At 39.6% G+C, this 26,141-nt stretch overlaps 1 long non-coding RNA gene across 1 annotated transcript in view; it reads right to left on the bottom strand.

The window, feature by feature from the left end:
- LOC117981663 (uncharacterized) overlaps positions 1–26,141 on the bottom strand; it is a 111,936-nt gene that overhangs the window by 84,966 nt on the left and 829 nt on the right. The gene's annotated exons all lie outside the window — the stretch shown is intronic.

The following is a 26,141-nucleotide window of genomic DNA, read 5'->3' as shown; positions in this document are numbered from 1 at the left end:
TAGCATTAGGAGAAGTACCTAATGTAGATGGCAGGTTGATGGGTGCAGCAAACCACCATGGCACGTGTATAACTATGTAACAAACCTGCACGTTCTGCCCATGTACCCCAGAGCTTAAAGTATAATAAAGAAAGAAACGAGTTAAGTGTCGTAGCATACAGTACATTATTTCACTTAAGTCAGTTTCCAAGAACCTATTGAGAACATTGAGGACATATTGTAGTTCTACATGCTGCACAAACTTTACGTATTCTTATGTATTCAGGAATTACAACTAGGCAACTGAATTCATCCTGAACACTCTTTATTCCCAACAGCCCATTCAAGCAAAGACACAGAGCAAAATAAAGGCTGCTCACATAACACTTAACTAAATGGAAACATGAATGAAAAGCCACTGAAATATCAGTCCAGCATGTCTTCACCAAGAGGGCATACTAGGAGATACCAGTCTTTATCTTCCCACACAAAAAAAAGAATAAATAAATAAATACAACTATTGACATACCAAAACAACCCAGAGGGAGTGCAAGGGCCCATTATAGGATCTGCAGCAATACAGTGGAGCACAATAATGGAGAATAACCACACAGAAAGGATTGTGATCAGCATATTTAATACACCAGGAGATGTCTAGGAACAAAGGTGGAGGCCTTGGTATGAGCCACACAGCAGAACTACTGTGGTCACAGTGACCTGCTTTACAGAGGATACCAGCATCTCCTGCCACTGAGGTATCAGATAGTCATTCCTACTGGAGAACCTTAGAAAAGGAAATGCACATCCCTAAAAACCCCTACCCCCAGAAGTGGTTGCTGTTGAGACACTTTAAGAAAGGAACCACCATTTCTTCTAACCCCGTACATACCTCAATCTTGGAGCTGCAGCCACTTCATAAGAGCCCACAAGCTCCAGTCTCAGGCTCTATGGCTGCATTGGGCCCACCCTTGTCTCAGACACTGTAGCGACTGCCATAGTGAGCTAGTTTGTACTCTGGGCCCTAGAGTCCATACTCTACACACCAGTTCAGCCGCATGGATAACTAGGCTCCATCCTAACCCTAGAGCCATGCTAACTCTGTGTATACCTGTGCTTCCATTCTTGGTTCCCTGGCTACTGCACAAGCATTTGTAGCCCAAAGCTGCTACCAACATGACAGACAGGGTGCCTGTGCCTCAAGCGAACAGCTCAGTCACCATAGAGAACGAGGCCCTGCCCTGACTCCTAGAGCTTCTCTAACACTGTGCGTGTCTGTGCTCCCATTCTTGTCTCTACCAGCCGCTCCAGAGCATCTGTGGCTTGCATACTGTTACTGTAGGAGGGTTGCTTGTGCCCCAGGCACCAGTGCCATTAATTCCCAGATCTCATAGCAACAGACTCTCCACATGTTCTCATGCTTCAGGCCTCAGCTCCATGGCTGTTCCACAGGTACCACTCAAATACTGGTACTGTCACTACTGCAAGACAGCCCATAAACCAGACCCAGTGCCAAGACATACCCTTTCAGCTATAACTTCCCTAGTGGGAGAAAAGAGATCAGGAGGATCTCCTCAGCCATTGTCTCTGAAGACCCCAACAACCCTTGCTGGCACTGTGGACATCCACAGTGTTGACCACTGAGGAGCCCTGCCACCTTTGTCAACACCAACCTCTGCTGACAGAGCTGGTGCCAGAACTACTGCACCTCAGTCAGCAAATGGTCTTATATTCCATGGAGAGGAAGGTCTTTCCACAGTGAAACTAGCCCATGAGTTTTGCAAATGTGACTGTTCCACCAAATGCACAGGTACCAACATAAGCAACAGGAAACATAAAAAGAAAAAAAAACAGACACAACACCACCAAAAGAGCACAATAATCTAGTAGCTAACCCCAAAGAAATATACAAACTGCCTGATAAAGAATTCAAAAGAATTGTTTTAAGAAAGCTCAGCAAACTTCAAAAGTATTCAGAGAAATGATTCAATAAAGTCATGGAAACAGTAAACAATCAAAATGAGAAATTTAACAGATTGAACTTATATTTTAAAACCCCAACATTCTGGAGCTGAAAAATAAATGAAATGAAAAATGCGATAGACAACAACAGAATTGATGCAGCAAAAGAATTTGAATTGAAATATGTGATTTGAAAATATGTAGTCATGGGGTTAGGGGGAAGGATGAAAAGTAATGAAGAATGCATATGGAATTTGTGAGACAGCATCAAAAGAGCACATGTTTGAGTTATAAGAGTTCAAGAAGGAGAAGAGACAGAAAGGGGTAGAAAGCTTATTTAAGAAATAAACAGCCGGGCGCGGTGGCTCACGCCTGTAATCCCAGCACTTTGGGAGGCCGAGGCGGGCGGATCACGAGGTCAGGAGATCGAGACCATCCTGGCTAACACGGTGAAACCCCGTCTCTACTAAAAATACAAAAAATTAGCCGGGCGTGGTAGCGGGCGCCTGTAGTCCCAGCTACTCGGGAGGCTGAGGCAGGAGAATGGCGTGAACCCGGGAGGCGGAGCTTGCAGTGAGCCGAGATCGCGCCACTGCAGTCCAGCCTGGGCGACAGAGCGAGACTCCGTCTCAAAAAAAAAAAGAAATAAACAGCATAACACTTTCCAAATTTGGGGAGAGATAAATATTTAGGTACAGCAACGTCAAAAGTCTCCAAACAAACAGATTCAATCCAAATAATATTTACAGCAAGATATATTATAATCAAATTGTCAAAAAACAAAGAGGATCATGAAAGCAGCAAGGAAAAAGAAGATTAACATATGTAACGGAGTTCCAATAAGACTAGCAGCCAATTTCTTAGCAGAAATTTTACAGGCCAGGAGACAGTGGAATGATATAGTCAAAGTTCTGAAGAGAAAATAATGTCAACCAAGAATCCTGTATCCGGTAAGGCTGTCCTTCAGGAATGAAGAAATAAAGACTTTCCCAGACAAAAGCTGAGGGATTTCATTACCACTACATCTGACTTATAAGAAATGCTAAAGAGAGTTCAAGCTGAATGAAAAGGCTGCTAAATTAATGGCATGAAAATGTGAAAGTCATTGGCAAAAGTTATCACATAAATTCAGAATAATACTGTAATTGTGGTGTGTAAATCACTATCTTTAGAACGAATATTAAAATGGAAAACTATCACAAATAACAGCTACAATGATTTGTTAAGGGATATGCAATATAAAAAATATAAATTATGACATCAAAAAATGTTGGGGTGGAAGAATAGTTACTTTATTCAATCAAAATTAAGTTGTTATCAGCTTAAAGTAGTCTATAACTGTAAGATTTTTATATCAGCCTCCAGGTAACCACTAGCAAAAATCTACACAAGATACACAAAAGATAAAAAAGTAAGAAATCAAAGCACATACCACTAGAGAAAATCATCTTAAGGAAAAAAGGAAAAAGATCTACACAACAAAGAGAAAACAATTAACATAATGGCAATAGTAAGTCCTTACATGTCAATAATTACCTTGAATGTAAATGTTAAATTCTCCAATTAAAAAACATAGATTGGCTGAATAAAAAAATAGACCCAATTATATGCTGCCTACAGAGACTCACTTCACTTTTAAAGATACACACAGAATAAGAGTGTAAGGATAGAAAAAGGTATTCCATCCAAATAGAAACAAGAAGAGGAGTGTCTCTATTATATAAAATAGATTTTATGCCAAAAACTGTGAAATGAGATAAACAAGGTCATTATATAATAAAAAGAGCAATTTATCAAGTAGATACAGTAACTGTAAATATGTATGCACCTAATGTCAGAGCATCTTAAATACATAAAGCAAATATTAATAGATCTGAATAGATAGAAATATTACAGAAATAAGAAAAATCATAAGTGACTAATATGAACAACTATATGCCAACAAATAATCTAGAAGAAACTGACAGATTTCTAGATACATACCACCTACCAAGACTGAATCATTAATAAATAGAAAACCTGAGCAGACCAATAACCAGTAAGAAGATTATGAGTCAGTAATAAATATTCCATGAAAGAAAAGCCTAGCACCTCATGGCTTCACTGGTGAATTCTATTAAACATTTAGGGAAGAAATAATACCAATTCTTCTCAAACTCTTTTAAAAAAAACTGAAAAGGAAGGAAAACTTCCAAGTTCATTTCATGATGCCAAAGCCAGACAAGGACACTACAAGAAAAGAAAATTATAGGCTAATATCCCTGGTGAACAGAGATGCAAAAATCTTCAACAAAAAACTAGCAAACCAAATTCAACAACTCATTAAAAGGATGATTCACCATAATTAAGTGCGATTTATCCCTAGGTTGCAAGGATGGGTCAATATATGCAAATCAATAAATGTGACACATGGCATTAACAGAAAGAAGTGCAAAAACCATATGATCATCTCAATACATGTAGAAAAGCCATGTAACAATATCTGTTCATGATAAAAATTCTCAACAAAATTGGTATAAAAAGGAATGTATCTTAACCCAGTAAACACCATATAGGACAATCCCCTAGCTAACATTATACTCAATAGTGAAAAGTTGAAAATTTTTCCTCTAAGATCAGGAACAAGAAAAGGATGCCCACTCTTGCTACTTCTATTGAACCTAATACTGGGAGTCCTAGCCAAAGCAATTAAGCAAGAGAAAGAAAGAAAAGGCATCCAGTTCTGAAAGGAAGAAGTTAAATTGTCTCTGTTTGCAGACAACATGATCTTATATAATGAAAACTCTAAAGACTCTACCAAAAAACCCTGTTAGTGTAAATAAACTCAGTAAAGCTGCAAGATACAAAAATCAACCTACAAAAACCAGTAGTGTATCTATTAACAAAAAGCTATCTGAAAAAGAAATAAAACGCCATTTACAATAGTTACTAAAAACTAAATAGGAATAAGTTTAACCCAAAAGGTAAAAGATCTGCACAATGAAAACTATAAAACATTGATGAAAGAAATCAAAGACACAAATACATGAAATAATTTTCCACATTCGCAGACTGTAAGAATTAATATTGTTAAAATGTTCATACTACCCAGTGTGATCCATAGATTCAATACTTATCAAAATTCTAATGGCATTTTTCACAGAAATAGAAAAGACAACCATAACGTTTGTATGGAACCACAAAAGATCTCAAATACCCAATGAAATCTTGAGCAAGAGAACAAATCTGGAGGCATCTAGTTGATTTCAACATCTACTACAAAGCTATAGTCATCAAAGCAGTATGGTACTGACATAAAAACAGACATATGAACCAATGGAACAACATAGAGAGTCCAGAAATAAACCTACACATTTGTGGTCAATTTTTAACAAAATGCCAAGAACACACAATGGGGAAACAATAGTTTCTTCAATAAACTGTGCTAGGAAAACTGGATATTCATATGCAGAAGAATGAAATTACCCCCCCCCCCCCGCCATTTCACACCACGTACAAAATCAACTCAAAATGGATGGAAGACTTAAACGTAAGACTAGAAACTGTAAAACTACTAGAAGTAGTTCTAGGGGTACTAAGGTAATCACCGGGGTAAACTCCATGACATTGGTCTGAGCAGATTTTTGGGATATGACCCTAAAAACACAGGCAATGAAAAACCAGACAAATGAGATTACATCAAACTAAAACCTTCTTCACAGCAAAGGAAACAATCAACAAAGTGAAGAGACAGCCTACAAAATGGGAGAATATATTTGCAAACCATCCATCTGATAAGAGTTGATACTCAAAATACATAAGGAACGTGAACAACTCAATAGTAAGAAAACAAATAATTGAAAAAATAGAGAAAGGGCCTGAATAAATCATTTCACAAAATAAGATATACATATGACCAACAGGTATATGAAGAAAATGCTCAACATCACTAATAATCGGAATAATGCAAATTAAAACCACAATGAGTTCTCACCTCATATTTGTTAGACGGGCTATTAACAAAAAGAACGATAACAAATGTTAATGAGGATGTGTAAAAAAGGGAATCCTTGCACACCATTGGTGGGAATGTAAATTAGTATAGCCATTATGGAAAACAGTATGGCAGTTTCTCAATAAGTTAAAAATAGAACTACTATATGATCCAGCAATTCCACTACTTGATATATATTCAAAGGATATTACATCAGTATATCAAAGAAATGTCTATACGCTCATGTTCGCTGCATTATTCACAATAGCCAAGATATGGAATCAACCTAGGTGTCCATCACTGAATGAATGGATAAAGAAAATGTTGTATATATACACAATGGAATACTATTCAGCCTTTAAAAAAAAGGAAATCCTGTCATTTGTGACATGAATGAAGTTGGAGGACATTATATTAAGTAAGGTAAGCCAGGAGAAAAAAGATGCATACTGCAGTATCTCATGCACATGAGAAGTGTAAAACAGTCAAACCACAGAAACAGAGAGTAAAGTGGTGGTTACCAGAGACTGGGGGTGAGGGCCACTGGAGATGTTGGTCAAAGGACACAAAATTTCAGTTAGACTGAAGGAATAAGATTAGGAGAGCTATTGTATATCATGGTGACTACAGTTAATATATTGTATACATGAAAATTGCTAGGAGAGTAGATTTTAAGTGTTCTCACCACAAAAAAATGTGTGAGGTAATGCAAATGTTAAATAAATTTAGTTTCTACAATGTACATATGTATATCAAAATATCACATTGTTCACCATAAATATACAATTTTTTACTTTTCAGTTAAAAAATATAGGTCCAAGCTGGGCTCAGTGGCTCATTCTTATAATCCCAGCACTTTGGGAGGCCAAGGCAGGAGAATCACCTGAGTCCTGGAGTTTGAGAACAGCCTGCGCAACATAGCAAGACTTTCTCTACAAAAAATAAAACTAACTGGGCATGGTGAGTATACCTGTGGTCCCAGCTACTTGGGAAGCTGAGGTGGGAGAATTACTTGAGCCCAGGAGCTCGAGGCTGCAGTGAGCTATAATCATGCCACTGCACTCCAGCCTGAGAGACAGATCCAGATCCCACTGCCATACACACACACACAGACACACACACACACACACACATATGTATGTATCTCTATATATTTCTATATATATATCTATATATTTCTATATGTACCTCTATATTTCTCTATCTCTGTCTCTATCAGGAAAGAACTAACCCTCTAAAGAGATTAGACAATTCAGGTATTGGGGATATAGTCTAGAACTTCCTGTGTTTAGAAGATCCGTATTAGACTGCCTTAAATCATCAGTGAGTTGTTATGAATTAAAAATCAAGTAACTGCACAAGTTAGAATAAAAACACATTACACAATAGCCAAATGACCAAAACCTTTATGTCAACAGAGTGCACTGAGAAGTTTACATTTAGTTCCATTTATTTTGTGAGGGGGAGAAAAATCTCAACTTCTATTTATGGATACGAGAGCTAAAGAAATCTGTTATAATTTTGTTAGGTAAAGATGTTTTTAACTTCAAGAAGTATGATGGTTTCAGGTATCTCAGAGGAAAAAGAAATGGAGGTAACCTGAGAAATGATCCTCATGAAAGTCACAGACTCATTGCTTCAAATCTAAACCATCTTCCACACTTTGAAGATGAGCTGAAAATTCAAACCAACTTTATTTCTCTTCGTCCCGTTCACCTGGCTCAGTCCCAATTTTAGAAATTACTGTGGAAATGTAACCTTTAAAAATGTAGTAAGTCAGGGGGTGGAGCCAAGATGGCTGAATAGGAACAGCTCCAGTCTACAGCTCCCAGCGTAAGCCATGCAGAAGACCGGTGATTTCTGCATTTCCAACTGAGGTACCGGGTTCATCTCACTGGGGAGTGTTGGAAAGTGGGTGCAGGACAGTGGGTGCAGCACCCCAAGCGTGCGCCAAAGCAGGGCGAGGCATCACCTCACCAAGGAAGTGCCAGGGGTCAGGGAATTCCCTTTCCTAGTCAAAGAAAGGGGTGACAGACGGCACCTGGAAAATCAGGTCACTCCCACCCTAATACTGCGCTTTTCCAACAGTCTTAGCAAATGGCACACCAGAAGATTATATCCCACGCCTGGCTCAGAGGGTCCTACGCCCACGGAGCCTCGCTCATTGCTAGCACAGCAGTCTGAGATCAAACTGCACGCCGGCAGCGAGGTTGGGGGAGGGGCGCCTGCCATTGCTGAGGCTTGAGTAGATAAACAAAGCAACCAGGAAGCTCAAACTGGGTGGAGCCCACGACAGCTCAAGAAGGCCTGCCTGCCTCTGTAGACTCCACCTCTGGGGGCAGGGCACAGCCAAACAAAAGGCAGCAGAAACCTCTGCAGACTTAAGTGTCCCTGTCTGACAGCTTTGAAGAGAGTAGTGGTTCTCCCAGCATGCAGCTGGAGATCTGAGAACGGACAGACTGCCTCCTCAAGTGGGTCCCTGAACCCCGAGTAGCCTAACTGGGAGGAAACCCCCAGTAGGGGCAGACTGACACCTCACATGGCTGGGTACTCCTCTGAGACAAAACTTCCAGAGGAACGATCAGGCAGAAACATTTGCTGTTCACCAATATCTGCTGTTCTGCAGCCTCCACTGCTGATATTCAGGCAAACAGGGTCTGGAGTGGACCTCCAGCAAACTCCAACAAACCTGCAGCTGAGGGTCCTGACTGTTAGAAGGAAAACTAACAAACAGAAAGGACATCCACACCAAAAACCCATCTGTACGTCACCATTATCAAAGACCAAAGGTAGATAAAACCACAAAGATGGGGAAAAAACAGAGCAGAAAAACTGGAAACTCTAAAAATCGGAGCACCTCTCCTCCTCCAAAGGAACGCAGCTCCTCACCAGCAATGGAACAAAGCTAGATGGAGAATGACTTTGATGACTTGAGATAAGAAGGCTTCAGACGATCAAACTACTCCAAGCTAAAGGAGGAAGTTCAAACCCATGGCAAAGAAGTTAAAAACCTTGAAAAAAAAATTAGACAAATGGCTAACTAGAATAACAAATGCAGAGAAGTCCCTAAAGGACCTGATGGAGCTGAAAACCAAGGCACGAGAACTACATGATGAATGCGCAAGCCTCAGTAGCCGATTCGATCAACTGGAAAAAAGGGTATCAGTGATGGAAGATCAAATGAATGAAATGAAGCAAGAAGAGAAGTTCAGAGAAAAAAGAATAAAAAGAAATGAACAAAGCCTCCAAGAAATATGGGACTATGTGAAAAGACCAAATCTATGTCTGATTGGTGTACCTGAAAGTGATGGGGAGAATGGAACCAAGTTGGAAAACACTCTGCAGGATATTATCCAGGAGAACTTCCCCAATATAGCAAGGCAGGCCAACATTCAAATTCAGGAAATACAGAGAACACCACAAAGATACTCCTCGAGAAGAGCAACTCCAAGACACATAATTGTCAGATTCACCAAAGTTGAAATGAAGGAAAAAAATGTTAAGGGCAGCCAGAGAGAAAGGTTAGGGTACCCACAAAGGGAAGCCCATCAGACTAACAGCGGATCTCTCGGCAGAAACTCTACAAGCCAGAAGAGAGTGGGGACCAATATTCAACATTCTTAAAGAAAAGAATTTTCAACCCAGAATTTCATATCCAGCCAAACTAAGCTTCATAAATGAAGGAGAAATAAAATCCTTTCCAGACAAGCAAATGCTGAGAGATTTTGTCACCACTAGGCCTGCCCTAAAACAGCTCCTGAAGGAAGCACTAAACATGGAAAGGAACAACCAGTACCAGCCACTGCAAAAACATGCCAAATTGTAAAGACCATCAAGGCTAGGAAGAAACTGCATCAACTAATGAGCAAAATAACCAGCTAACATCATAATGACAGGATCAAATTCACACATAACAATATTAACCTTAAATGTAAATGGGCTAAATGCTCCAATTAAAAGACACAGACTGGCAACAAGACCCATCAGTGTGCTGTATTCAGGAAACCCATCTCACGTGCAGAGACACACATAGGCTCAAAATAAAGGGATGGGGGAAGATCTACCAAGCAAATGGAAAACAAAACAAGGCAGGGGTTGCAATCCTAGTCTCTGATAAAACAGACTTTAAACCAACAAAGATCAAAAGAGACAAAGAAGGCCATTACATAATGGTAAAGGGATCAATTCAACAAGATGAGCTAACTATCCTAAATATATATGCACCCAATACAGGAGCACCCAGATTCATAAAGCAAATCCTTAGAGACCTACAAAGAGACTTAGACTCCCACACAATAATAATGGGAGACTTTAACACCCCACTGTCAACACTAGACAGATCAACGAGACAGAAAGTTAACAAGGGTGTCCAGGAATTGAACTCAGCTCTGCACCATGCAGACCTAATACACATCTACAGGACTCTCCACCCCAAATCAAGAGAATATACATTCTTTTTAGCACCACACCACACCTATTCCAAAATTGACCACATAGTTGGAAGTAAAGCACTCCTCAGCAAATGTAAAAGAACAGAAATTATAACAAACTGTCTCTCAGACCACAGTGCAATCAAACTAGAACTCAGGATTAAGAAACTCACTCAAAACTGATCAACTACATGGAAACTGAACAACCTGCTCCTGAATGACTACTGGGTACATAACTAAATGAAGGCAGAAATAAAGATGTTCTTTGAAACCAATGAGAACAAAGACACAACATACCAGAATCTCTGGGACACATTCAAAGCAGTGTGTAGAGGGAAATTTATAGCACTAAAGGCCCACAAGAGAAAGCAGGAAAGATCCAAAATTGACACCCTAACATCACAATTAAAAGAACTAGAGAAGCAAGAGCAAACACATTCAAAAGCTAGCAGAAGGCAAGAAATAACTAAAATCAGAGCAGAACTGAAGGAGATAGAGACACAAAAAAGCCTTCAAAAAAATCAATGAATCCAGGAGCTGGTTTTTTGAAAAGATCAACAAAATTGATAGACCACTAGCAAGACTAATAAGGAAGAAAAGAGAGAAGAATCAAATAGATGCAATAAAAAATGATAAAGGGGATATCACCACCAATCCCACAGAAATACAAACTACCATCAGAGAATACTATAAACACCTCTACGCAAATAAACTAGAAAATCTAGAAGAAATGGATAAATTCCTCGACACATACACCCTCCCAAGATTAAACCAGGAAGAAGTAGAATCTCTGAATAGACCAGTAACAGGCTCTGAAATTGAGGCAATAATTAATAGCTTACCAAACAAAAAGAGTCCAGGACCAGATGGATTCACAGCCGAATTCTACCAGAGGTACAAGGAGGAACTGGTACCATTCCTTCTGAAACTATTCCAATCAATAGAAAAAGAGGGAATCCTCCCTGACTCATTTTATGAGGCCAGAATCATCCTGATACCAAAGCCTGGCAGAGACAAAACAAAAAAAGAGAATTTTAGATCAATATCCCTGATGAACATTGATGCAAAAATCCTCAATATAATACTGGCAAACCGAATCCAGCAGCACATCAAAAAGCTTATCCAACATGATCAAGTGGGCTTCATCCCTGGGATGCAAGGCTGGTTCAACATAAGCAAATCAATAAACGTAATCCAGCATATAAACAGAACCAACGACAAAAACCATATGATTATCTCAATAGATGCAGAAAAGGCCTTTGACAAAATTCAACAACCCTTCATGCTAAAAACTCTCAATAAATTAGGTATTGATGGGATGTATCTCAAAATAATAAGAGCTGTCTATGACAAACCCACAGCCTATATCTGACTGAATGGGCAAAATCTGGAAGCATTCCCTTTGAAAACTGGCACAAGAGAAGGATGCCCTCTCTCACCACTCCTATTCAACATAGTGTTGGAAGTTCTGGCCAGGGCAATCAGGCAGGAGAAAGAAATAAAGGGTATTCAGTTAGGAAAAGAGGAAGTCAAATTGTCCCTGTTTGCAGATGACATGATTGTATATCTAGAAAACCCCATTGTCTCAGCCCAAAATCTCCCTAAACTGATAGGCAACTTCAGCAAAGTCTCAGGATACAAAATCAATGTGCAGAAATCACAAGCATTCTTATACACCAATAACACACAAACAGAGCCAAATCATGAGTGAACTCCCATTCACAATTCCTTCAAAGACAATAAAATACCTAGGAATCAACTCACAAGGGATGTGAAGGACCTCTTCAAGGAGAACTACAAACCACTGCTCAATGAAATAAAAGAGGATACAAATAAATGGAAGAACGTTCCATGCACATGGGTAGGAAGAATCAACAATGTGAAAATGGCCATAGTGCCCAAGGTAATTTATAGATTCAATGCCATCCCCATCAAGCTACCAATACTTTCTTCACAGAATTGGAAAAAACTACTTTAAAGTTCATATGGAACCAAAAAAGAGCCCTCATTGCCAAGTCAATCCTAAGCCAAAAGAACAAAGCTGGAGGCATCACACTACCTGACTTCAAACTATACTACAAGGCTACAGTAACCAAAACAGCATGGTACTGGTACCAAAACAGAGATATAGACCAACGGAACAGAACAGAGCCCTCAGAAATAATGCCGCATATCAACAACCATCTGATCTTTGACAAACCTGACAAAAACAAGCAATGGGGAAACAATTCCCTATTTAATAAATGGTGCTGGGAAAACTGGCTAGCCATATGTAGAAAGCTGAAACTGGATCCCTTCCTTACACCTTATACAAAAATTAATTCAAGATGGATTAAAGACTTAAATGTCAGACCTAAACCCATAAAAACCCTAGAAGAAAACCTAGGCAATACCATGCAGGACATAGGCATGGGCAAGGACTTCATGTCCAAAACACCAAAAGCAATGGCAACAAAAGCCAAAATTGACAAATGGGATCTAATTAAACTAAAGAGCTTCCGCACAGGAAAAGAAACTACCATCGGAGCGAACAGGCAACCTACAGAATGGGAGAAAATTTTTGCAATCTACTCATCTGACAAAGGGCTAATATCCAGAATCTACAATGAACTCAAACAAATTTACAAGAAAAAAGCAAACAACCCCATCCAAAAGTGGGCGAAGGATATGAACAGACACTTCTCAAAAGAAGACGTTTATGCAGCCAAAAGACACGTGAAAAAATGCTCATCATCACTGGCCATCAGAGAAATGCAAATCAAAACCACTATGAGATACCATTTCACACCAGTTAAAATGGTGATCATTAAAAAGTCAGGAAACAACAGGTGCTGGAGAGGATGTGGAGAAAAAGGAACACTTTAACACTGTTGGCGGGACTGTAAACTAGTTCAACCATTGTGGAAGTCAGTGTGGCGATTCCTCAGGGATCTAGAACTAGAAATACCATTTGACCCAGCCATCCCATTACTGGGTATATACCCAAAGGACTATAAATCATGCTGCTATAAAGACACATGCACATGTATGTTTATTGAGGCACTATTCACAATAGCAAAGACTTGGAACCAACCCAAATGTCCAACAATGATAGACTGGATTAAGAAAATGTGGCACATATACACCATGGAATACTATGCAGCCATAAAAAAGGATGAGTTCATGTCCTTTGTAGGGACATGGATGAAGCTGGAAACCATCATTCTCAGCAAACTATCACAAGGACAAAAAACCAAACACCACATATTCTCACTCATAGGTGGGAATTGAACAATGAGAACACATGGACACAGGAAGGGGAACATCACACACCAGGGCCTGTTGTGGGGTGGGGTCAGGGGGAGGGATAGCATTAGGAGATATACCTAATGTTAAATGACAAGTTAATGGGTGCAGCACACCAACATGGCACATGTATACATATGTAACTAACCTGCACGTTGTGCACATGTACCCTAAAACTTAAAGTATAATTTAAAAAATGTAGTAACTCAACCTCAACAGCACTTTTCCTCTTCTTCTCTTTGAAAGTGTCCAGAAACCCCATACCATCATCGACCAAACTCTACTACCAGTAGTAGGGGCCAGAGGAGTCACCGAAACAGCAATTCAGAAATTAAAGATGTTCTTGGGCAAAGTGACTACTTCTTTCCTTTCACGTCTTCTTTTACCTTCCAAATAACCAGATCCATGCAGGCTTTTGCATTTTCACTAGAATTGTGACCTCCAAATAGTACAGAATATTTTTAAAAGTGTTAGACATAAGACAACCATAATCTCTGATGTTACTTACATATTTCTCAAAATTAAGCCTTCAATTTATGTTTCTAACAAAGTTAACACTGCTCATCTATCGAAATATCATTAATACCTAATACAACCTCCAATGATTGCTTTATAAATGTTTTACATGAATGTACTAGATTAACAAAAATTGTTCTTTTTCTAGGTAGTCTTTCCTCTGTCACATTATCACTACCTTGCAATGATTGGCTAGCACATCGGTACCCTCAGCTGTGTATCTCCTTCCCAGGGAGGTATGAGAAGAAAGTGGAGGGATCACCAAAGGAAGACATCTGGCTAGAAGCCAGAAATGTCGAATGCTTAAAAAAAGAAAAAAATAATAATCTCTCTAAATAAAAGAACAACTTTAGGCACAAGTTTATATGGTTTTAAAAAGTAGATAAAATTTACCCAAAACATAAAGCTGTATAGTTCTGGTGAGAATAATAAATGATATCTGAGATTGGGTGAGAAAGTCGTATGGTCAATGCTTCTAAAATGGTGTAATAGTTTTCATTTCCTTACTTGTGTCTTACCCCAAGAAAGCTCTGATATTTTTTTTAACTTTTAGAAGATTTTGTTTTAAACAGATTTGTTAACTGAAAGATTATGTCCATGGTTCAAGATTATTTTCAACAGAAGGCCCTACAAATTCTATAATAGAATGTCGTGGGAATCCTTTCTGAAATGAGTATTCTTAACAAAGCAGAGGATGTAAAAGATTCTCTGGAGAGGAGTGTAAGTTCATCATAAAATGAAATCATTTTGTATAATGAATGATATGATCAGAGGAACATCCATATCTCAAGCATCTTTAGAAACAAAGCAGCGTAATATAATTTTAACATACTTAAAGTTAACTTGCTCTACTGTTTGTACACAGGAAGGGCCTATATGGGCATACATGAATATACAGGTATCCTCCATTCCACGCCAGACACTGGTGAAACTGTGCATATAGCAATGCCACAAACAGGTAATTGGTGGCTAGATTTGTTGTACTTGATTAACTTGTTTAACATTGGGTATATTTCATCAGAAAAAGCAGATATAGAAAAATTGGCAGCAAGATATACAAATCTGGTATAAATCAAGTTCACACATAATGACTGAATTTGAGCTATACCCCCCCCACACACACACAAATTTTCTCTTGGTGAGATAACCTGGACCCAATCAAATGTAGAAAGAACCTCTTTTGTTCTAATGAGAAGCACATATGAAAAGAGGTATACAGCAAGATTTAGAATGGAATTAGGTCTCCACACCAACAAAAGTTCTGTGCATGAATTCAAAGGCCAGACCCAATGATCTGACCACTGTTCTCAGTGAGATTGCTGTTCTGATTCATGAGGAACATCCAGGACTATACCAGGCAATGGCATATAATGGTTTTTACACAAGCACAGGCAGATGCTTTAGGATTCTCCACCAGAGGAGAGAACCCCCAGAAAAGAACCTGGTCTCCTACCTTAAGCATCTTAGACAGTAGACCTTTACGATGAACCTCACTGTTGTTCAGTCAAGTCAGACTGAGGGTCTTGACATCAGTCATGAGCAAATGGGCTCTTACCATCATCCTGAACGATTCTCTGCAGGCAATCAGCCATTAGACTCCTAAGGGGTCTTTTGGGAGGCAAGCCAAGCTGATGAGGAAACATAACCGATATGTCCACAACTGAAGTGTGAATTAACTATCAAATAAAAGTAAAAAAAAAAACACCTTTAACTGTCAAATAAAAGTAAAAACTCCAAAATAAGGATGCTGATAGCAGCAATAACTACTTAGGAACAAGGGCTATGATACAAGAACAGGCAACGGTCGTGATGTGTCAGTTACTGGACTAAGTATATTGCATGGTTTATCCTGCTGTACTTTGCAGAGTAACCTAATGAGATAGGTATTTTTATTGTCCCTCTTCATAGACAAGGAAATTGAAATTTTGAGAGGTTAAAAAACTTGCCTAAACTTACTTAGTAGAGCTGAAGGAAATAAAATCTAACTTCAGAGTCCACACTTTTCTACCATGAGGAACCACCAGAGGGCAACATCAGGGCAGAGAGGTTCTCACAAGCACTCCGGGAGGCAGAGAACCAGGCTCTGCCCACATTGTGACTTGGCTGAGAGGGGCACACCCCAATTCAGTACATGCCATATCGCATTTCAGTGGTTTGTTTATCTGCCTCTGGGGAGAAGGCACACACAACAGCTCAGGCCTATCTAGTTCCAAATCCCCCATGATTACACATGGAAGAAGCTGAATATGTTTTTACTGAAGTTTGGTGATGTGGAAAATATTGTTGATAGAATAGATATGGAGGGAGAGGGGTCAGATAATCTAAGGGCTCAGAAAGTCAGGTACCAGTTTGGATTCCTTATTAGGAGAACTGTACTTTGAAAGAAGCATTTAAAGATTAGCCTGAGAACAAGAGTAATTTGAAGACTAAGAAATGAGGAGTCAGAAATTTAAAATTTAGTACCTACTATGCCTTGCCTGACATAACACTTTAAATGATTATTCAATGTGCCAGCCACCATGCTCGGCACTGGTTCCTACCTGCAGGGTAGTCTGTAGGGAGCACAGAGCACAAGAGGAGGAGAAATGATCAAGAAGCTGCACGGGAGAAGGAGGGAGTGGGGAACTCCCGCAGCAGTTACCACTTTGGGGCATCCTAGCACAGTGTCCCTACTCTCAGGGATTTTCAGAGTAGTGGGGAAAGGTGAAACAGGGGTTGGAACAGACAAAACTCAGCTTGAGGGACAAGGGAAGTTTCCATAAGATGACTCTAAAAGAAGTTGATGGTGGAAATAGAGAAAAATATGAAAATCCATGAGTCTTCTGGGTGGAAGAAACAGAACGATTCCAAGGAATGAGGAAATGCAATGTTTTGAAATTTTCTGGTCTGGAGGACATGCAGGATAGAACGGTTCCTGAGAAATCAGGGGCAGGAAAGTCATAGTGAGAGGTGCAGTGTGGGAGATGATGTTTTTGAGGGGACAAGAGGATACCCCTTTTTTCTTATGAAAAACTCATGTCCCCAACTCTCTTTTCTCACAGTTTGGCAAGGTCCAGGTGCAAACACATTCCAGTCTTATTTGTCACATGCAGAGACAACATTACTCTTTGAAACAAATATCCTATACTTTGGATACCAGCTTCATCAAGAAAAAGGCTGATATTCATCTATGGAAATTAAATGGCCTTACTCATATTTTTGCACTGAAGAAGAGCTAGCCCTTCTCTGCATGAAGGCTAGTCCTAGGGGCGGCTGAGACAAACACTCAGCTAAAGGTCCTGAAAGTTCTAGAGCTGTGTTGTGCAATGTGGTAGCCACAAGCTTTATGGGACTGTTGAAATTCAAATTAAAATTAAACAAAATTAGAAATGCATTTCCTCAGTCACATTAGACATCTTTCAAGTGCTCAACAGCCACGCGTGCCTAGTGTCTACCATATTGGGTAGTGCAGATGTAGAATAGCAAGTTCTTTTGGATAACACTGTTCTACGATGGGATGGGTAAACTTTTTTCTAAAAGTGCCAGATTTAATATTTTCAGCTTGCAAGTCACATGATCTGTCACAACTACTCAACAATATCATTAAAGTGTGAAAGCAGCCATACACAATCTGTAAATGAGTGGGTATGATGGCTTCATTCCAAGAAAAATATTTAGAAAAACAGGTGGCCAGCCCATGGGCCATAGTTTACTGGCCCAGGTCTAGAACGTAGAGCAAAACACACACATTTTAACCTGGAGTATATTAAGGAAAGGTTTTCATGTCTATTATGCCAAGAAAATGAACCTAACATTTAATTTTGAGCCTACCTGACTTAATGTGGAAAAAGACCCCTAAGTATGTGAATAAAATAATCAGTTAATAAATTTAGTCTTGTCTATTTGATTATTAAGGAAAGTCTGTGAAAACAATGGTTTGGGTTTTATCATAATTGATGAGGGACTATTCTTTATGATCTTGATTAGCCAGATGATGTGAATTGCCTGACATGGCTTCTAGTTTGTGGTAGTTAGACTGTATCATCAGCAAAGACAGCGATTATTGTCTTCTTGGTTAACAGGGCAAATCAAGTATCAGTTATAACATAATGATAATGACTGCTATCTTAACACATGTGGTTTTATAAAATTTTTTTTGTAAAAAAATATGTTGGCTTCTAATTCTTTACCTAAGGGTATAGACTATGTTCAAAGTGATGTCCGATTAATACATCACTTTAGTGACACATTAGTACAGTGTTAGCACTAAACAGGTTCAACAAGATAGCTTGGACATCACGGGTTGATGTTTTAATGTTCTTCAAGTCATCTTCTGCCACACCAGAGAACCTACCCCAAGATGACATATAATAGCATATAAAAATTTAACTCCATGAATTTTATCAGTTATAGTTAGAACACATTATTGACCCAATGTGACAAACAGCTGAATGAAACAAAGATCTTATCTGCATGACTGTCAACTACCTCTCTGCTAGGTTACAATGGTAAACTAGGAAGATTTATCATTTGGTTCCATAATGCAAGGCTGAGGGGAGAATACATTATTACAAGTTCAGAGTTCCTGTTGAATTCTGATCTTTGCATAATCTGAATTTTATTCAATACCATTTGTTAAGTATCCTGTCTCCCAGTAACATAAGCCTAAAGACAAAATATGGGTAGCATGGTCGAACAGATGGAGCCCTGGGCAGATTCTAGAAAACCTGGGTTTGAACTATGCTTTGATCTGCCATTTACTTACTATATGTTATTTTCAGGTAGTTATTTAATCTTCTGGTCTCAGTCTGCTCTTCTGTAAAGTAGGGATAATTACCAACCTACTAGTTTATGAGGACCCAATGAAAATGCATGCAGGAAAGTGACTACTCTAGTGGCTTTCATAAAGCACACACTAAAATAAATATTTAGAACTCAGCTACTGCTAAGGGAGAAAAATACTGCACAAGTATTTTTAACTGAAACTATATGGTGATATTGTCTTTTGTAAGGAGCACAAGATACCTGGCTCCATTACTTGGCTTAGTTAGGGAATATGACACATAGTTAATAAGACATTTAGATCAAGAAGAAGTTAGCATAGATGGAGTGCATGGGTTTGTTTAAAAATATTTTCTAAAGAATGTAATGCATCAAATGCATTTGAATGTTTTCAAGATTCAAAGGTTTTTTTGTTTTGTTTTGTTTTGTTTTTTAACTGTCAGCCCTTCAGTTCTCATTTTGCCATTATGAATATCAATAGTTACCTATTTCCTGATTCGTTCCAAAAAAAGGAATTAGGGAAGATTCTATTAAACTCATGGAAGAATATGAACAAATAAGGGTATAATAGATGGGAGGGCTGGCAAGATGGCTGAACAGGAACAGCTCCAGTCTGCAGCTCCCAGTGAGATCGACGCAGAAGGCGGGTGATTTCTGCATTTCCAACTGAGGTATCCGGTTCACCTCACTGGGACTGGTTGGAGAGTGGGTGTAGCCCACGGAGGATGAGCTGAAGCAGGGTGGGGCATCGCCTCACCTGGGAAGTGAAAGGGGTTGGGGGATTTCCCTCCCCTAGCCAAGGGAAGCCATGAGAGACTGTACCTGGAGGAACGGTGCACTCCAGCCAAGATACTGCGCTTTTCCCATAGTCTTTGCAACCGGCAGACCCGGAGATTCCCTCTGGTGCCTACCCTACCAGGGCCCTGGGTTTCAAGCACAAAACTGGGTGGCTGGGCGGACACCAAGCTAGCTGCAGTTTTTTGTTTTTTTTTTTCCATACCCCAGTGGCACCTGGAATGCCAGCGAGACAGAACCATTCACTCCCCTGGAAAGGGGGCTGAAGCCAGGGAGCCAAGTGGTCTGGCTTGGCGGGTCCCACCCCCATGGAGTCCAGCAAGCTAAGATCCACTGGCTTGAAATTCTCACTGACAACACAGCAGTCTAAGGTCGACCTGGGATGCTCAAGCTTGGTGCGGGGAGGGGCGTCCACCATTACTGAGGCTTGAGTATGGGGTTTCCCCCTCACGGGGTAAACAAACCCACTGGGAAGTTCAAACTGGGCGGAGCCAACCGCAGTTCAACAAGGCCGCTGCGGCCAGACTGCCTCTCTAGATTCCTCCTCTCTCAGCAGATCATCTCTGAAAAAAAGGCAGCAGCCCCAGTTAGGACTTATAGATAAAACCCCCATCTCCCTGGGACAGAGCACCTAGTGTAAGGAGTGGCTGTGGGCGCAGCTTCAGCCGATTTAAATGTCCCTGCCTGACAGCTCTGAAGAGAGCAGCGGATCTCTCAGCACAGCATTTGAGGGACAGACTGCCTCCTCAAGTGGGTCCCTGGCCCCCATGTATCCTGACTGGGAGACACCTCACAGCAGGATTCGACAGACACTTCATAAAAAAGAGCTCCAGCTGGCATCTGGCAGGTGCCCCTCTGGGATGAAGCTTCCAGAGGAAGGAACAGGCAGAAATCTTTGCTGTTCTGCAGCCTCCGCTAGTGATACCCAGGCAAAAAGGGTCTGGAGCGGACCTCCAGCAAACTCCAGCAGACCTGCAGCAGAGGGTCCGGACTTTTAGATGGAAAACTAACAAACAGAAAGGAATAGTATCAACATCAACAAAAAGGACGTCCAAAGACACCATTTGAAAGTCACCAACATCAAAGGCCAAACAAAGGTAGATAAATCCACAAAGATGGGGAGAAACCAGCGCAAAAAGGCTGAAAATTCCAAAAACCAGAATGCCTCTTCTCCTCCAAAGGATCACAACTCCTCACCAGCAAGGGAACAAAACTGTGGGTAATAAAAAACTCCTCTGAGCTAAAGGAGCATGTTCTAACCCAAACGCAAGAAAGCTAAGAACCTTGAAAAAAGGTTAGACGAATCGCTAACTAGAATAACCAGTTTAGAGAAGAACATAAATGACCTGATGGAGCTGAGAAATGCACAGTATGAGAACTTTGTGATGCATACACAAGTATCAATAGCTGAATCGACCAAGCGGAAGAAAGGATATCAAAGATCGAAGATCAACTCAATGAAAGTGAGAAGATCAGAGAAAAAAGAGTGAAAAGAAACAAACAAAGCCTCCAAGAAATATGGGACTATGTGAAAAGACCAAATGTATGTTTGATTGGTGTACCTGAAAGAGATGAGAGGAATAGAAACAAGTTGGAAAACTCTTCAGGATATTATCCAGGAGAACTTCCTCAACCTAGCAAGACAACTCAACATTTAAATTGAGGAAATACAGAGAACACCACAAAGATACTCCTCGATAAGAGCAACCCCAATACACTTAACTGTTAGATTCACCAAGGTTGAAATGAAAGAAAAAATGTTAAGGGCAGCCAGAGGGAAAGGTTGGGTTACCCACAAAGGGAAGCCGATCAGACTAACAGCGGATCTCTCTGTAGAAACCCAACAAGCCAGAAGAGAGTGGGGGCCAAAATTCAACATTCTTAAAGGGAAGAATTTTCAACTTCAGAAGATTAGAGAAAAAAGAGTGAAAAGAAACAAGTGGCAGAATTTCCTATTCAGCCAAACTAAGCTTCATAAGCGAAGGAGAAATAAATTCCTTTACAGACAAGCAATTGCTGAGAGATTTTGCCACCACCAGGCCTGCCTTACAAGAGCTCCCAAAGGAAGTGCTAAACATGGAAAGGAACAACTGGTACCGGCCACTGAAAAAACATACCAAATTCTAAAGACCACTGATGCTATTAAAAAACCGCATCAACTACTGGGAAAAATAACCAGCTAGCATCACAATGACAGGATCAAATTAACACATAACAATATTAACCTTAAATGTAAATGGGCCAAATGCCCCAATTAAAAGACACAGACTGGCAAATCAGATAAGGAGTCAAGACCCATCAGTGTGCTGTATTCAGGAGACCCATCTCACATGCAAAGACACACATAGGCTCAAAATAAAGGGATGGAGGAATATTTACCAAACAAATGGAAGGCAAAAAAAAAAAAAAAAAAGCAGGGATTGCAATCCTAGTCTCTGATAAAACAGACTTTAAACCAACAAAGATCAAAAGAAACAAAGAAGGGCACTGCATGATGGTAAAGGGATCAATGCACCAAGAACTGCTATCTATCCTAAATATATATGCACCCAATACAGGAGCACCCAGATTCATAAAGCAAGTTTCTAGAGATCTATAGAGAGACTTAGACTCCCACATAATAATAGTGGGAGACTTTAACACTCCGTTGTCAATATTAGACAGATCAACGAGACAAAATTAACAAGGATATTCAGGACTTCATCTCAGCTCTGGACCAAGTGGACCTAATAGACATCTACAGAACTCTCCACACCATATCAACAGAATATACATTCTTCTCAGCACCTCATTGCACTTATTCTAAAATCTACCACATAATTGAAAGTAAAAGAATGGAAATCATAACAAACAGTCTCTCAGACCACAGTGCAATCAAGTTAGAATTCAGGATTAAGAAACTCACTCAAAACCCTACAACTACATGGAAACTGAACAACCTGCTCCTGAATGACTACTGGGTAAATAACAAAATGAAAACAGAAATAAAGATTTTCTTTGAAACCAATGAGAACAAAGATACAATGTACCAGAATCTCTAGGACACATTTGACATATTTAAAGCAGTGTGTACAGGGAAATTTATAGCAGTAAATGCCCACAAGAGAAAGCAGGAAAGATCTAAAAATCAACAACCTAACATCACAATTAAAAGAACTAGAGAAGCAACAGCAAACAAATTCAGAAGCTAGCAGCAGACAAGAAATAACTAAGATCAGAGCAGAACTGAAGGAGCTAGAGACACGAAAAACCCTTCAAAAAAATTCAATGAATCCAGTAGTTGTTTTGAAAAGATAAAAAAAATAGACCACTAGCCAGACTAATAAAGAAGAGAGAAGAATGAAATAGACAAAAAAAGTTGATAAAGGGGTTATCACCACCGATCCCAGAGAAATACAAACTACCATCAGAGAATACTATAAACACCTCTACGCAAATAAACTGAAAAAACTAGAAGAAATGGATACATTCCTGGACACATACCCCCTTCCCAAGTCTAAACCAGGAAGAAGTCAAATCCCTGAATAGACCAATAACAAGTTTTGAAATTGAGGCAGTAATTTACAGCCTACCAACCAAAAAAAGTCCAGGACCAGATGGATTCACAACCAGATTCTACCAGAGGTAGAAAGAGGAGCTGGTACCATTCCTTCTGAAACTATTCCAAACAATAGAAAAAGAGGGAATCCTCCCTAACTCATTTTACAAGGCCAACATCCTCTGATACCCAAACCTGGCAGAGACACAACAAAAAAAGAAAATTTCAGGCCAATATCCCTGATGAACATCAATGCAAAAATCCCCCATAAAATACTGGCAAACCAAATCCAACAGCACACCAAAAAGCTTATCCACCATCATCAAGTGGGCTTCATCCCTGGGATGGAAGGCTGGTTCAACATATGCAAATCAATAAACGTAATCCATCACATGAACAGAACCAATGAAAAAAACCACATGATTATCTCAATAGATGCAGAAAAGGCCTTCGACAAAATTCAAGACCCCTTCATGCAAAAAGCTCTCAATTAACTAGGTATCGATGGAACTTATCTCAAAATAATAAGAGCTATTTATGACAAACCCACAGCCAACATACTGAATGTGCAAAAACTGGAAGCATTCCCTTTAAAAACCGGCACAAGACAAGGACACCCTCTCTCACCCCTCCTATTCAACATAGTATTGGAAGTTCTGGACAGGGCAATCAGGCAAGAGAAAGATATAAAGTGTATTCAAATAGGAGGAGAGGAAGTCAAATTGTCTCTGTTTGCAGATGATATGGTCATGTATTTAGAAAACCCCATTGTCTCAGCCCAAAATCTCCTTAAGCTGATAAGCAACTTCAGCAAAGTCTCAGGGTACAAAATCAACGTGCAAAAATCACAAGCATTCTTATACACCAATAACAGACAAACAGAGAGCCAAATCATGAGTGACATCCCATTCACAATAGCTACAAAAAGAATAAAATACCTGGGAATCCAACTTACAAGGGATGTGAAGGACCTCTTCAAGGAAAACTACAAACCACTGCTTAAGGAAATAAGAGAGGACACAAACAAATGGAAAAACATTCCATGCTCATGAATAGGAAGAATCAATGTCGTGAAAATGGCCATATTGCCCAAAGTAATTTATAGATTCAATGCTATCCCCATCAAGCTACCACTGACTTTCTTCACAGAATTGGAAAAAACTACTTTAACGTTCATATGGAACCAAAAAAAGAGCCTGCATAGCCAAGACAATCCTGGGCAAGGAGAACAAAGGTGGAGGCATCACGCTACCTGACTTCAAACTATACTACAAGGCTACAGTAACAAAAACAGCATGGTACTGGTACCAAAACAGATATATAGACCAATGGAACAGGACAGAGGTCTCAGGAATAACACCCCACTTCTACAACCATCTGTTCTTTGACAAACCTGACACAAACAATGGGGAAAAGATTCCCTATTTAATAAATGGTGTTGGGAAAACTGGCTAGCCATATGCAGAAAACTGAAATTGGACCCCTTCCTTACACCTTATACAAAAATCAACTCGAGATGGACCAAAGACTTAAACGTAAGACCTAGGACTGTAAAAATCCTGGAAGAAAACCTGGGCAATACCATTAAGGACATAGGCATGGGCAAAGACTTCATGTCTAAAACACCAGAAGCAATGGCAACAAAAGCGAAAATAGACAACTGGGATCTAATTAAACTAAAGAGCTTCTGCACAGCAAAAGAAACTATCATCAGTATGAAGAGGCAACCTGCAGAATGGGAGAAAAATTTTGCAATCTATCCATCTGACAAAGGGCTAATATCCAGAATCTACAAGGACTTCAACAAATTTACAAGAAAAAAAAAACCACCAAAAAATGGGCAAAGGATATGAACAGACACTTCTCAAAAGAGGACATTTATGCAGCCAACAGACATATGAAAAAATGCTCATCATCACTGGTCATTAGAGAAATGCAAATCAAAACCACAATGAGATACCATCTCACGCCACTTAGAATGGTGATCATTAAAAAGTCAGGAAACAATAGATGCTGGAGAAGATGTGGAGAAATAGGAATGCTTTTACACTGCTGGTGGGAGTGTAAACTAGTTCAACCATTGTGGAAGACAGTATTGCAATTCCTCAAGGATCTAGAACCAGAAATACCATTTGACCCAGCAATCCCATTACTGGGTATATACCCCAAGGATTATAAATCATTCTACTATAAAAACACTTGCACACTTATGTTTGTTATGGCACTGTTCACAATAGCAAAGACTTGGAACCAACCCAAATATCCACCAATGATCGACTGGATAAAGAAAATGTGGCACATATACACCATGGAATAAAAAATGATGAGTTCATGTCCTTTGCAGGGACATGGATAAAGCTGGAAACCATCATTCTCAGGAAACTATCACAAGAACAGAAAACCAAACGCCGCATGTTCTCACTCATAAGTGGGATATGAACAATGAGAACACATGGACACAGGGAGGGGAAAAACACACATCAGGGCCTGTTGGTGGGTGGGGAGCTAGGGGAGGGATAACATTAGGAGGAATACCTCATGTAAGTGACAGGTTGACGGGTGCAGCAAACCACCATGGCACGTGTATACCTTTGTAACAAAACTGCACGTTCTGCACATGTACCCCAGAATTTAAAGTATAATAACAATAATAAAAAGATCTTACGCTGGAAAATGGAATACTGTCTTCTATCTTTAGTATAAGGAAATGCCACAAATCTTCTTTCCAAATATACAATGGGGAATAAAAACTTATCTTATGTTTTATTAAAGATGACTATTCATATGTTTGACATGTACAAAGCACTTTCCTATATTTTAGCATATCTGATTTTCATAGTCACTATGGGGTTGTTACTGACTCCATAATTTACAGCTTAGAGCATCTAAGAGACTTGCTCAGAAG

This window comes from Pan paniscus, chromosome 11, assembly GCF_029289425.2.
Source record: "Pan paniscus chromosome 11, NHGRI_mPanPan1-v2.0_pri, whole genome shotgun sequence".
NCBI lineage: Eukaryota > Metazoa > Chordata > Mammalia > Primates > Hominidae > Pan > Pan paniscus.
The sequence above is the reverse complement of the archived record's forward strand: the minus strand, read 5'-3'. Positions and strand labels throughout refer to the sequence as shown.